Source organism: Odocoileus virginianus, chromosome 12 (assembly GCF_023699985.2).
Source record: "Odocoileus virginianus isolate 20LAN1187 ecotype Illinois chromosome 12, Ovbor_1.2, whole genome shotgun sequence".
Classification (NCBI taxonomy): Eukaryota; Metazoa; Chordata; class Mammalia; order Artiodactyla; family Cervidae; genus Odocoileus; species Odocoileus virginianus.
The window spans coordinates 25,768,816-25,781,377 of NC_069685.1; the positions used below are offsets into that span (position 1 = coordinate 25,768,816).

General features: G+C 38.4%; 1 long non-coding RNA gene across 1 annotated transcript in view; it reads right to left on the reverse strand.

The window, feature by feature from the left end:
* LOC139037695 (uncharacterized) overlaps positions 1-12,562 on the reverse strand; it is a 65,514-nt gene that overhangs the window by 8,038 nt on the left and 44,914 nt on the right. The gene's annotated exons all lie outside the window — the stretch shown is intronic.

Consider the following 12,562-nt stretch of genomic DNA (forward strand, 5'->3'; position numbering starts at 1 on the left):
ACCAGACGGATTTTTTGTAAGAAGCCATTCTTAGCTCATATTGTGACTGATCACAAGGGCTACTAGTGTGAAGAAAATCTGGGATGTCCAAGAGGTACAAGAGGTGAATCAAGAGGTGAATCTCCCCTGGGTGTTTAGGAAAAATGTACAAGGGTCCCTTACTACCTCCCACCTTCTGTCAGAGTTGGGAACTGTGGACATCTTTCTAGGCTCCAATGGTACACCGAGTCCAGCTCTAAGTCACTGTGCTCTCTCCACCTGTGGCAGCATGGAGAAAGACATCTAACAATGGTCTCTTCCAAAGAATAGGAGGTCTCAGGCTTCTCACTAGTCTCTGTTAGTATCAGACGTTTTAGCATGTGATTCATCCTAACAAGCAATTTTAAGAAAATCAAGTTCTAAATATGTGAGTTCAGGCTGCTATTCTTGACAGATTATTCTCCAAAGAGCATCTCCTCCATATTTCACAGGATAACATTTTGAGAGTTAACATATGTGGTTCCGTCTTTGCTTTCTCCTCTGTGAAAATAAATAGCATGTTCAGCGCCTAGGGACAGTATGTGGCCAACTGCACGCTATTCTGAGCCATGATGGAACCTATGGCAAAAGAAAAATATCAGCAATACTGATCCCATCTTTGTTTAAAATAGTGATACTCTCATCATGCATTTCTGCATTATTTTTTATTTTACATTACATTAAGTATCATTCATCATGATTACAGAGATTTTGGGGGTCCCCTTCAATTTTGCGCGCAAAGTGAATAGCTCACTCATCTCTGTTAGGCAGATGAAAAGACTCCAAGAATTCCCGGTCTGGGTTTTACAAAAACCTAAACCCACTGCCTACTATGTCATTTGCAGGAAGGTGCAGAGAAGGTATGGAAGAATTTCCTGCATGAGTGATCAGAAAGTCCTTGAACTGGGAGAGGCAAACCACTCCTTGTGTTCAAGAACAGCCTGGATGGAAGTTTTAACCCCAGCAGTACTCTGTATAAGAGATAATTTTTTTTAAAAAATAGATTTTTTCCACATCTAAGCGAGATAAGATTTTAGCCTTTAGGATTCTCAGGCTTGGAAAAAGATTACTGTGCTCTGAGGACACCACAGAAATAGCAGAAAGCCATGAGCTATGGAAAGACCTTGAAATACGAATAATGAATATCTCCTTAGTGGGATGTTAATGTAAATTGAGGATTGTTAGGGGGTTACTTACTCTTGCCTGGAAAATCCCATGGATGGAGGAGCCTGGTAGGCTGCAGTCCATGGGGTCGAGAAGAGTCAGACACCACTGACTGACTTCACTTTCACTTTTCACTTTCATGTATTGGAGAAGGAAATGGCAACCCACTCCAGTGTTCTTGCCTGGAGAATCCCACGGATGGTGGAGCCTGGTGGGCTGCTACCTATGGGGTTGCACAGAGTTGGACACGACTGAAGCAACTTAGCAGCAGGGGGTTACTAGAAAATAAAGGAGGCTAAACTATTTTTATGATTTCAGCAGACTGGGTATCTATGTGTTTGCTGAAAAGGGGCTTAAAGAATAATAAAGAAATGTGTTATTTCTTGTACATCTTAGACCAAAATTCATACCATATATCCATGTATGCTTAAATGTGATGATTCAGCTTTTTAAGTAGGATCTAGACCCTGGTTGGGGAAAGTCTAAATAGCATTTGAAATAGCTTACTTCATGGAAGCCTACTTCTTTATGGGTATATTGTGCTGTGCTGTGCTTAGTCACTTAGTCATGTCTGACTCTTTGCTACACCAGAAGTGGGCAGCCTATCCTTTCTCCAGCAGATCTTTCCAACCCAGGAATCAAACCAGGGTCTCCTGCATTGCAGGCAAATTCTTTAACAACTGAGCTATCAGGGAAGCCATGGGGAGAAAGAAAAGTCCTGTAAAACTGAGAAATCCACTCAGTAGACAGAAGCAGAGTTGAGATATACAGAGCAAAGGAGGTTAAGAAAAAAGATATCAAATAGAGATGCATTATATTATTATTTGAGGATGTTTATCCACTAACTTGGGCTTCTCAGGTGGCACTAGTAGTAAAGAACCCACCTGGCAATACAAGAGATGTAAGAAACGTGGATTGATCCCTGGGTCAGGAAGATGCCCTGGAGGAGAACATGGCAACCTACTCCAGCATTTTTGCCTGAAGAATCACAGGGACAGAGGGGCCTGGCTGGCTACAGTCCATAGGGTTGCAACAATCTGAATGGCTGAGCATGCACACATGCATATCCACTAACCCCCACTGGCTCCTGACTGAAAGTTTTCCTGGGGAGAATGTACTCCACTCCTCACGTCGGTCCTGCTGTATACAACTGTGTGACTGCAGGGGAGTCTGGAAGCCAGAGAAAACCAAACAGTCACAGTTCAGTTCAGTTCAGTTCAGTTGCTCAGTAGTGTCCGACTCTTTCTGACCCCACGGACTGCAGCATCAGTGATGTCATCCAATCATCTCACCCTATCACCCCCTTCTCCTCCCACCTTCAATCTTTCCCAGCATCAGGGTCTTTTCCAATGAATCAGTTCTTCACATCAGGTGGCCAAAGTATTGGAGTTTCAACTTCAGCAACAGTTATTCCAATGAATATTCAGGACTGATTATCTTGTAGGATAGACTGGCTGGATCTACTTGTAGTCCAAGGGACTCTCAAGAGTCTTCTCCAACACGACAGCTCAAAAGCATCAATTCTACAGCATTCAGCTTTCTTTATAGTCCACTCTCACATCCATACATGAATACTAGAAAAACCATAGCTTTGACTAGATGGGCATTTGTCAGCAAAGCAATGTCTCTGCTTTTTAATATTCTGTCTCAGTTGCTCACAGCTTTTCTTCCAAGGAGCAATCGTCTCTTAATTTCATGGCTGCAGTCACCATCTGCAGTGATTTTGGAGGCCCCAAAAATAAAGTCTCTCACTGTTTCCATTGTTTCCCCATCTATATGCAATGAAGTGATGAGACCGGATGCCATGATCTTAATTTTCTGATTGTTCAGTTTTAAGCCAATTTTTTCACTCTTCTCTTTCACTTTCATCAAGAGGATCTTTATTCTTCTTTGCTTTCTGCCATGATGGTGACATCATCTACTATATCTGAGGTTATTGCTATTTCTCCCCTCAATCTTGATTCCAGCTTGTGCTTCATCCAGCCCAGCATTTTGCATGATGTACCTTGCATATAAGTTTAACAAGCAGGGTGACAATATACAGCCTTGATGTACTCCTTTCCGGATTTGAAACCAGTCTGTTGTTCTATGTCCAGTTCTATCTGTTGCTTCTTGACCTGCATACAGATTTCTCAGGAGGCAGGTAAGGTGGTCTGGTATTCCCATCACTGAATTTTCCACAGTTTATTGTGATCCACACAGTCAAAGGCTTTGGCATAGTCAATAAAGCAGAAGTAGGTGGTTTTCTGTAACTCTCTTGTTTTTTCAATGATCCAACAGATGTTGGCAATTTGATCTCTGGTTCCTAAACCTTTTCTAAAACCAGCTTGAACATCTGGAAATTCACAGTTCATGTACTATTGAAGTCTGGCTTAGAGAATTTTGAGCATTCCTTTGCTAGCATGTGAAATGAGTGCAATTGTGTGGTAGTTTGAATATTCTTTGGCATTGCCTTTCTTTGGGACTGGAATGAAAACTGATTTTTTCCAGTCATGTGGCCACTGTTGAGTTTTCCAAATTTGCTGGAATACTGACTGAAGCACTTTAGCAACATCATCTTTTAAAGATTTTAAATAACTCAACTGGAATTCTATCACCTCCACTAGCTTTGTATGTAGTGATGTGGCCCATTTGACTTCGCATTCCAGGATGTCTGACTCTAGGTGAGTGATCACACCTTCGTGGTTATCTGGGTCATGAAGATCTTTATTATATAGTTCTTCTGTATACTCTTGCCACCTCTTCTTTATATCTTCTGCTTCTGTTAGGTCCACACCAGAAGCTGTTTCTGTACTTTATTGTGCCCATCTTTGCATAATCTCATCTTTGGTATCTCTAATTTTCTTGAGGAGATCTCTAGTCTTTCCCATTCTATTATTTTCCTCTCTTTCTTTGCATTGATCACTGAGGAAGGCTTTCTTATCACTCCTTGCTATTCTTTGGAACTTTGCATTCAAATGGACATGTGTTTCCTTTTCTCCTTTGCCTTTAGCTTCTGTTCTTTTCTAAGCTATTTGTAAGGCCTCCTCAGACAGCCAATTGCTTTATTGCATGTCTTTTACTTGGGGATGGTCTTGATCCCTGTCTCCTGTACAATGTCATGAACCTCTGCTCATAGTTCTTCAGGCACTCTGACTATCAGATCTAATCCCTTGAATGTATTTGTCACTTCCACTGTATAATTGTAAGCAATTTGATTTAGGTGTTACCTGAATGGTTTTCAGGTGGTTTTCCCTACTTTCTTCAATTTAAGCCTGAATTTGGCACAGCTCTTAGTCTCATTTTTGCTAATTGTATAGAGCTTCTCCATCTTTGACTGTAAAGAACGTAATCAATCTCATTTTCGTAATGACCATCTGGTGATATCCATGTGTAGAGTCTTCTCTTGTGTTGTTGGAAGAGGGTGTTTGATATGACCAGTGCATTCTCTTGGCAAAACTCTGTAAGACTTTGACCTGCTTCATTTTGTGTTCCAAAGCCAAATTTGCCTATTACTCCAGGTATCTCTTGACTTCCTACTTTTGCATTCCAGTTCCCTATAATGAAAAGGGCATATTTTTGCAGTGTTAGTTCTAGAAGGTCTTGTAGATCTTCATAGAACCATTCAACTTCAGCTTCTACAGCATTACTGGTCACGGCTTAGTCTTGGGTTACTGTGATATTGAATGGTTTGCCTTGGAAATGAACGGAGATCTCTCTGTCACTTTTGAGATCACATCCAAGTAATGCATTTCGGATTCTTTTGTTGACTATGATGGCTACTCCATTTCTTCGAAGGGATTCTTGCCCACAGTAGTAGATATAATCATCATCTGAGTTAAATTCACCCATTCCAGTTTATTTTAGTTCACTGATTCCTAAAATGTCGATGTTCACTCTTGCCATCTTCTGTTTGACCACTTCCAGTTTGCCTCGATTCATGGACCTAACATCCCAGGTTCCTATGCAATATTGTTCTTTACAGCATCGGACTTTACTTCCCTCACCAGTCACACCCACAACTGTGTGTTGTTTTGCTTTGGCTCTGTCTTTGTGTTCTTTCTGGAGTTATTTCTCCACTCTTCTGCAGTAGCATATTGGTCACCTACCGACCCGGGGAGTTCATCTTTTAGTGTCATATCTTTTTGCCTTTCCATACTGTTTTGGGGTTTTCAAGGCAACAATACTGGTTTGCAATTCCCTCCTCCAGTGAACCACATTTTGTCAGAACTCTCCCTCAAGATCTGTCCATCTTGGGTGGCTCTACAGGGCATGGCTCAAAGTTTCATTGAGTTAGACAAGGCTGTGGTCCATGTGATCAGTTTGGTTAGTTTTATGTGATTGTGGTTTTCATTCTGCCTGCCCTCTGATGGATAAGGATAAGAGGCTTATTGAAACCTCCTGATGGTGAGAGTGACTGAGGGGGAAACTGGGTCTTGTTCTGATGGGCTGATGGGCGAGGCCATTCTCAGTAAATCTTTAATCCAATTTTCTGTTCATGGGTGGGGCTGTGTTCCCTGTTGTTTGACCTGAGGTGGTAATGAAGATAATGGTGACCTCCTCCAAAAGGTTCCATGCACTGCTGCACTCAGCGCTCCCGACCCTGTATCAGGCCACGCTGGCCCACGCCTCCACCACAGACTCCTGGACACTCACGGGCAAGTCTGGGTCAGTCTCTTGTGGGGTCACTGCTCCTTTTCCTGGGCCCTGGTGGGCACAATATTTTGTTTGTGCCTTCCAAGAGTCTGTTTCCCCAGTCCTGTGTAAGTTCTGGGGGCTCTATGATGGGGTTAATGGTGATTTCCTCCAAGAGGGCTTATGCCACACCCAGGTCTGCTGTACCCAGAGACTCTGCCCCTGAGGCAGGCCACTGCTGACCCATACCTCACAGGAGACACTCACACACAGTTCTGGCTGAGTCTCTTTGGGGTCTCTGGGTCCTGGTGTGCACAAGGTTTGTTTGAGCCCTCCAAGTGTCTCTAGCAGGTTTGAGGTCTGATTTTAAACATGATTTTGCCCCTCCTACAGTCTTGCTGGGGCCTCTCCTTGGATCCAACATTCTCCTGTCAATGGTTATTCAGCATCAAGTTGTAATTTTGGAGTTTTCCCAGGTAAGATGAGCACACATCCTTCTACTCTGCCATCTTGTATATACTTATAGCAAATGGAAATTAGACCAACATGTGGAGAAATGTTAAGTACCAGAGAAGGGGAGTTGGGGTTTAGACTTATTTATCATTTCTCCAAAGTCAGAAACATTAAAAGAACTTAAAATGAGAAAAATGTAATCATACTTGGTTTTAGGAGGAAATAACCAAGGAGAGAAAAGAGAGCTCAGGGATGGGGCCAGCAAAAGCTTCCCTGCTCTAACTGCATGCACTGAGGTATATGCGGCAAAATTATGAAAGGGCTGAACACGGATCATATAAAAGGCTGAAGCACTTCATACTGCATGCCTCATATTTATGTGCTACCCTAAAACATAAGGCTGTGTTTCAAGTTCCTTCTGAGATATGACTCTGAACTATATTCTGAACTAAGCCATGGCACAAAAGAAAGAATTACTGCACTCACTGGAAGCCACATCTACCTCAAAGGAAAAACTGCTTTGACCACAAAAGTATATTTTCAGAGGTGAGAGGTTGGGGGCCTATAGGGAGAATGAAGTTGGCAGCCTGCGAAAAATTGAAGCTAATCTGAAAGCCATTCTGTAGCAACATACTGGGCAACTGAATCATTCTGCTGGGAATTTTAAAACCAGTTACTATGCCAACTGCTTTTCAGGTCTAAGAGATGCTTTAAAGTGGCCTATGAATTCCATTTAATGGGTATGCACTTTGAGAAGACGTGGTCAAGGTACTGATGGCCTTATATTAGAAAGTAAAAATTTCTATTCAAAGTTAAAAATGTTAAGAGACTTTAAAGAGAGACTACTGCATTTAAAAATTCTATCAATTGCAATTTTATTAATTTTTAAACTGAATATTTTATGAAAAATATCACTAGGTAAGTAGATTAATGTAATAGTACCCAAGAAAAACATTCCAAGTGATTTTCTTAAAGATATGTTGTTTATTAGGTCATGCCTTGTACAACCATACCTTTTCATAACAAATTATAGTATTCGTGAGGTGACTGAGTTAAAGATAAATTATTTAAAAGTAGTAGGTACAAATGTATTACAAATATTTACAATGTAATCAAGATGAAATGAGAGAGATATGCTGATCAGCTAGACATAAGTTTAGCAAAATAGTTCTTATGGTTTTTGATTCTGTAACTATTATGTAACTTACCATGAATGTCCAATGTGAGGATATTTTTTTCCCTATTTTGATCTAGTAGTATCACCAAATTTTTTTCTTTAAAAAAAACAGTACAAGAGCAATTCTTAAACCCTCTCCTCAATCATTAGTTCTTAAATATAGACATTTTAATTCACTCTAAGAACTGAGCTTATTTCTGACATTTCTGCAGTTTGATCACATTCCCTCCCCACATTCTAAGAAACATTCCTTTAGTGGAGCTTATTCTGCCCATCCCCCTACTGATCATCATTGTCTATGAATATACCTTCCCACATAATCATTTCAGATAGATCACTGAGGCTAGAATCCAGCAAATGAATTGAAACAAAGAAATTATGTGATCAGGGAAACCAATTAGGAGTATTGTGAGAGTTTAGCAAATAATAATAATCAAGCCCTGAATTACATGACAGATGCTAAGAAATTAGAGAGTAGAGCATTTGTGGCTGAGTATGTGAGTAAATCTACACAGGTGCCCAGAGTTTTGCCCTTGGCAACTGAAAGGGCCGTTCATTGCGATAGAGTCACAGGCAGCACAGTGTTTTCTATGGCTCTGTGAATGTGTGCATGCCATGGAGGTAGGATGGGTGGCACTCTCGCCAGGCTCATTTCATCTGATTTATATATTCATAGATTATCTACATTTTATCTCTCTTTAGTATTATCCTTTCACAATATGGCAGAGCTGTCCGGTCCTTTACTCTAATTTCCTTCACATTGAAGGTCAACTGGAATCATTATCAGCCCTTGGAATTTTGTTCCCAATACATGTAAAATTTAACATGATATTTTCCTGAGGTTGTCCTCGCAATAGTCTACACACTTAGAACATATATTGAAAATTTGAACCGAAAGCTGACCAGGTTCCAATATGGAGGACATCCCAATATAAATGGGAAATTTGACTCATTTGTGGTTAAAAGTCACAATGCCAGCCTCACTCCAGAAGAAAAGCAAATGATGTTGTTATTTTAAAAATCAAACTCAGTTACCAATTTTTAAACTGATCTGGTCATTCTGTCAATTGAGAGTGTTGCTCAATATTTCTGCGAAAATATGAAAGTTCAAAACAATAAAAATAATAGGAAAAGGAAATGTGATAATCCCTTTCTGTGAAACATATAGATCCAGAGTAGTTAAAAGCAGACATAATAATATCAGGGCCCAATGGCTCCTTGGGTTCTAAAGTTAGACCTCTTCTAATGCAAATCCAAGGTCCAAGCAATATGATTTTGGTTAATTTACTTATGTTTTAAAAAAACCAGTTTTTCCATCTATAAAAATGAGATAATAGTGACCTCTACTTCTGTTGAAACTCTGTGATACTAAAATGATATTGTGAAGTAACACAAACTGAAAAAGACCCTGATGCTGGGATGTATTGAAGCAGGAGGATAAGGGGACGACAAGAGAATGAGATGGTTGGATGGCACCACCAATTCAATGAACATGAATTTGAGCAAGCTTCAGGAGTTGGTTATGGACAGGGAAGCCTGGCATGCTGCAGTCCATGGGGTCATAAAGAGTTGGACATGACTGAACAATTGAACTGAACTGAACACAAACTGTCTTGTACTACTAAGTGAGCAGTAAGTGTTATTATTTATGATATTAGTATAATTAGGCTACAAAGCAATATGTTGCTATATATATCCAAATTTCATATGTCCATTGATAGGAATTCTTCACCTCGATTCATGAACCCTTTGTCAGTTATACATGTGGCCAAAATTTCTCACATTGTGACTTATCTTTTCTCTCTGTTAATTTCATTAACAGACATTTGTAATTTTAATGAAAAGGAATTTTTCTCAGTGTTTACCTTACCTTACCTTGCAGTCATGAAGTGGAAATGAAGGAAATGAAATAATTCAGGGGGACATACTGATAAGCTAGATGGAGAAAGAGAAATCAAGAAAAATGTCTACATTTTTGATATTAGTAATTGTGTCATCAACGATAGCATCAACTGTAATGGGGAAAATCATAGAAGATACAATCAAAGTTCTCTTTTGAATATGGCAGTTTTAAAATAGTCCTTATCTATTTTTCAGATAATATAGTTGGCTATATGTATCATGCTCATGGGAATGCTAGTACTATGGATTTAAATTTGGCCACAACATACTTAAAGATGTGGTATTAAATGAGATTTCCTAAGAAATGAGTTGATATACAGAGAAGAAAGTGCAGGAATAATGCTAAGATATACCCGAGTTTAAAGGTTTAGTGAAAGAAACTTGCAAAAGAGACTAAGTAGTTTGTTGTGAAAAAATTTAAAAAATCAGGACTGGTTGATGACAAAATCTAATCAAGAAAAGTAAGGCAAGAATAATGCTGCTGAGATATCAAATAAGATAAAATCAGATAAGTGTTAATGGACTTGGCAACCAAAAAAAAAGTTATTTTTTATATTGACAAAAGCAATTTCAATAGGTTGTCTAGAGAGAAAAAAATTGAGTGAATAGTGAAGAAGTGGATAAAATGAGGTCAGATACAAATCTCAAAAGTATGTCTTGTAGTACAGAAGACAATACAAATAGAGAAGTGTTCAGAGGAGAACATGGAATCAAGGGAATTCTTTTAAATTTTATAAAAGGTAAAGAGCAATGTTCTGAAGTGGCAAGAGATCCAGAGCTCAATGGAAAAGGAGTTAAGACCACATATGAAAGTAAACATTTGTTCCATTATGAGTAGGGAAGCCATGCTATGTAGCTACAGTACTAGGTTTTTTGGTAGAGAGAACAGTAAGAGTACTGAATTTACATTTTATAAAAACCATTCTAGTTGCAGTATGGAGAATGGATTGAAGTGATTATTTTAATATTTAAAGCGAGATATGATGAGAGCCTGAGCTAGGTGAAAATCAGAGGTGATAAAGGAAGTTGATGGACATTAAAAAGAAAAGAGTTGGGTCTTCTCTGGCAGTCCAGTGGTTAAGACTTGCACTGCAGGGAGCACAGGTTCAATTCCTGGTCAGGGATCTAAGTTTCCACAAGCCACACAGTGTAGCCCAAAGAAATAAAAATTAAAATAATAAACAAAATATTTTTTAAAGAGAACAGACTTAAGTTGATTATTGGATTAGAGCAGAGAAATTATAGGTTAAAAAGAAAGAATCTGAAGATGATTTCTACTTACCTTCCTATGAGACAAGCGATGGTTTCTAGCTAAAGAATACTAGAGTGAGGAGGGGGGAAGTTTAGAAGAAAAAATCAATTCTTATTTAATCACAAAGATTTTGAGGTGCCTGTGAGATGTGCAGGTGACTCTTACAAATATGCTTTTCATTTAATTCTGTTATTACAGATCCAGAATCAAGTCTACATGGTATATACAGTCTACATGCTATATGTTTTTATTTCAATGAAAAATAATGACCAGCTTGCCTTTTCAATTATGACTTGTTTAGCTTCTAGACATATAAAAAAATTAAATGCATTTAACAAATCAGTACAGAAATTGCTACTATTAAACAAACCTGAAAACACCTAACCTAATGTTCCATATCAAGACAAGGTAGCAGTGCCTTGAGTAAAAGTAATAGAGTCAGATCCAGCCACACTAGACTGTTTATTAAAATAACTGATTGTGAGAGTGTACTATACTTATCTAGTATAGGTTACTTATATAAAACTCTTAAAATATATAAACTGCATTTCTTTCATCTAATTGATATTATGACCAATGTATAAGCAGGGATATTGTTAGAATTTCCATTTTCCATCTTGATAGTCAAACATTTGTTTTCTATACATATTACATATACACTGCAATTGTATGCAAATGATAGCCTAGAGAACATTTTTGTAGAAATTAGAATTTCTGTTGTTGTTTCAACCATGCTTAGGACTGGAATGAAAGTAACACATTATAATTTCTAATGTGATTTATTTCATTGTCAGGAAGATTGCATCTTGCCTAAGGAAGATACATTCCTTTATATGGATATTTCTCTTTCATGAAATTACTTAGTTTCACCAAAGTTTAGGTAGGAGATAGCAATGCATCAGGATCATATTTTTGAGCTCTGCTGTGGATTCTTTCAGATAATTTAAACTTAATTATGACATCTTTCAATGTTTCAGTGATACTACCTTTCATTATTAATTAGGTATCAAAATGCTATGTGGAGATTTTCATACATAGCTTCCAAATTTTAAGCTATTCTAAACAATACAAATATTAAAAATGACCCCATTTCCTTTTCTTTTCCTTTACAAAGATGACAGTATGTGTGCAAAGTACTGTGACCAGTGATCTCACCTCAACACATGGTTTACCAGCTTAGCATGGGCAGCAGATAAGAGGGACAATGTAAATTAGCTTCTGTGTGCCACTCACTACCACAGATTCTGAACATACATGATCAGATCTAAGAGTCAATTCTCTGTTATTATTATTGACTGTTCTTCACCTCATTTTAGAGATGACAAAGTGACATTAGCAGACATTGAAACATTTTCTCAATTTCATACAACTTAGCAGTTGAGCTAAAATATCAGCCCAGATCTATATATCCTGTAAATTCAAGTTCTGTCTACTACATCATACTGGGAGTAAAGCAGGTGACTCCATAGATCCATGTAGGAATTGCTGGGCTGTGACTGTTTTCTGTGATTTCCCTGGGATTCTGGAGACATTTTGCCATTTGATGTGTGATTATCTCACTAAGTCAAGTTTGTTTGAATATAATTCACTTAAATTGATTCAAAGTATAAATGAGCTTCACTGGAAGAGAACAGATTTCTTTCCAAATCTGATTCCTGAGCAAAGAGCTGGGTCCTATGCAAACTGGAACTAAAACTCAGAAAACCAAGACTATGTTCTCAGCCTCCACAGGACCATATGGATTTTCTCTTCTCTATTTTTTTTTTCATATTAGTAGTAGTCTCCTTCAGTTGATCCCCTTTACTCAATGTATACCTAGACCAACAGAGCTAATTCTCTGATCACTACCATGACCTTCCAGAACTTTGCTATCATCAACAGTAGTCACTAGCCACATATGACTATTTAAATTAGAGTCAATTAAATAATGTAAGAAATTCAGTTAATTCTTTTTAGCCACATTTCTATCATTCCAGAAAGTT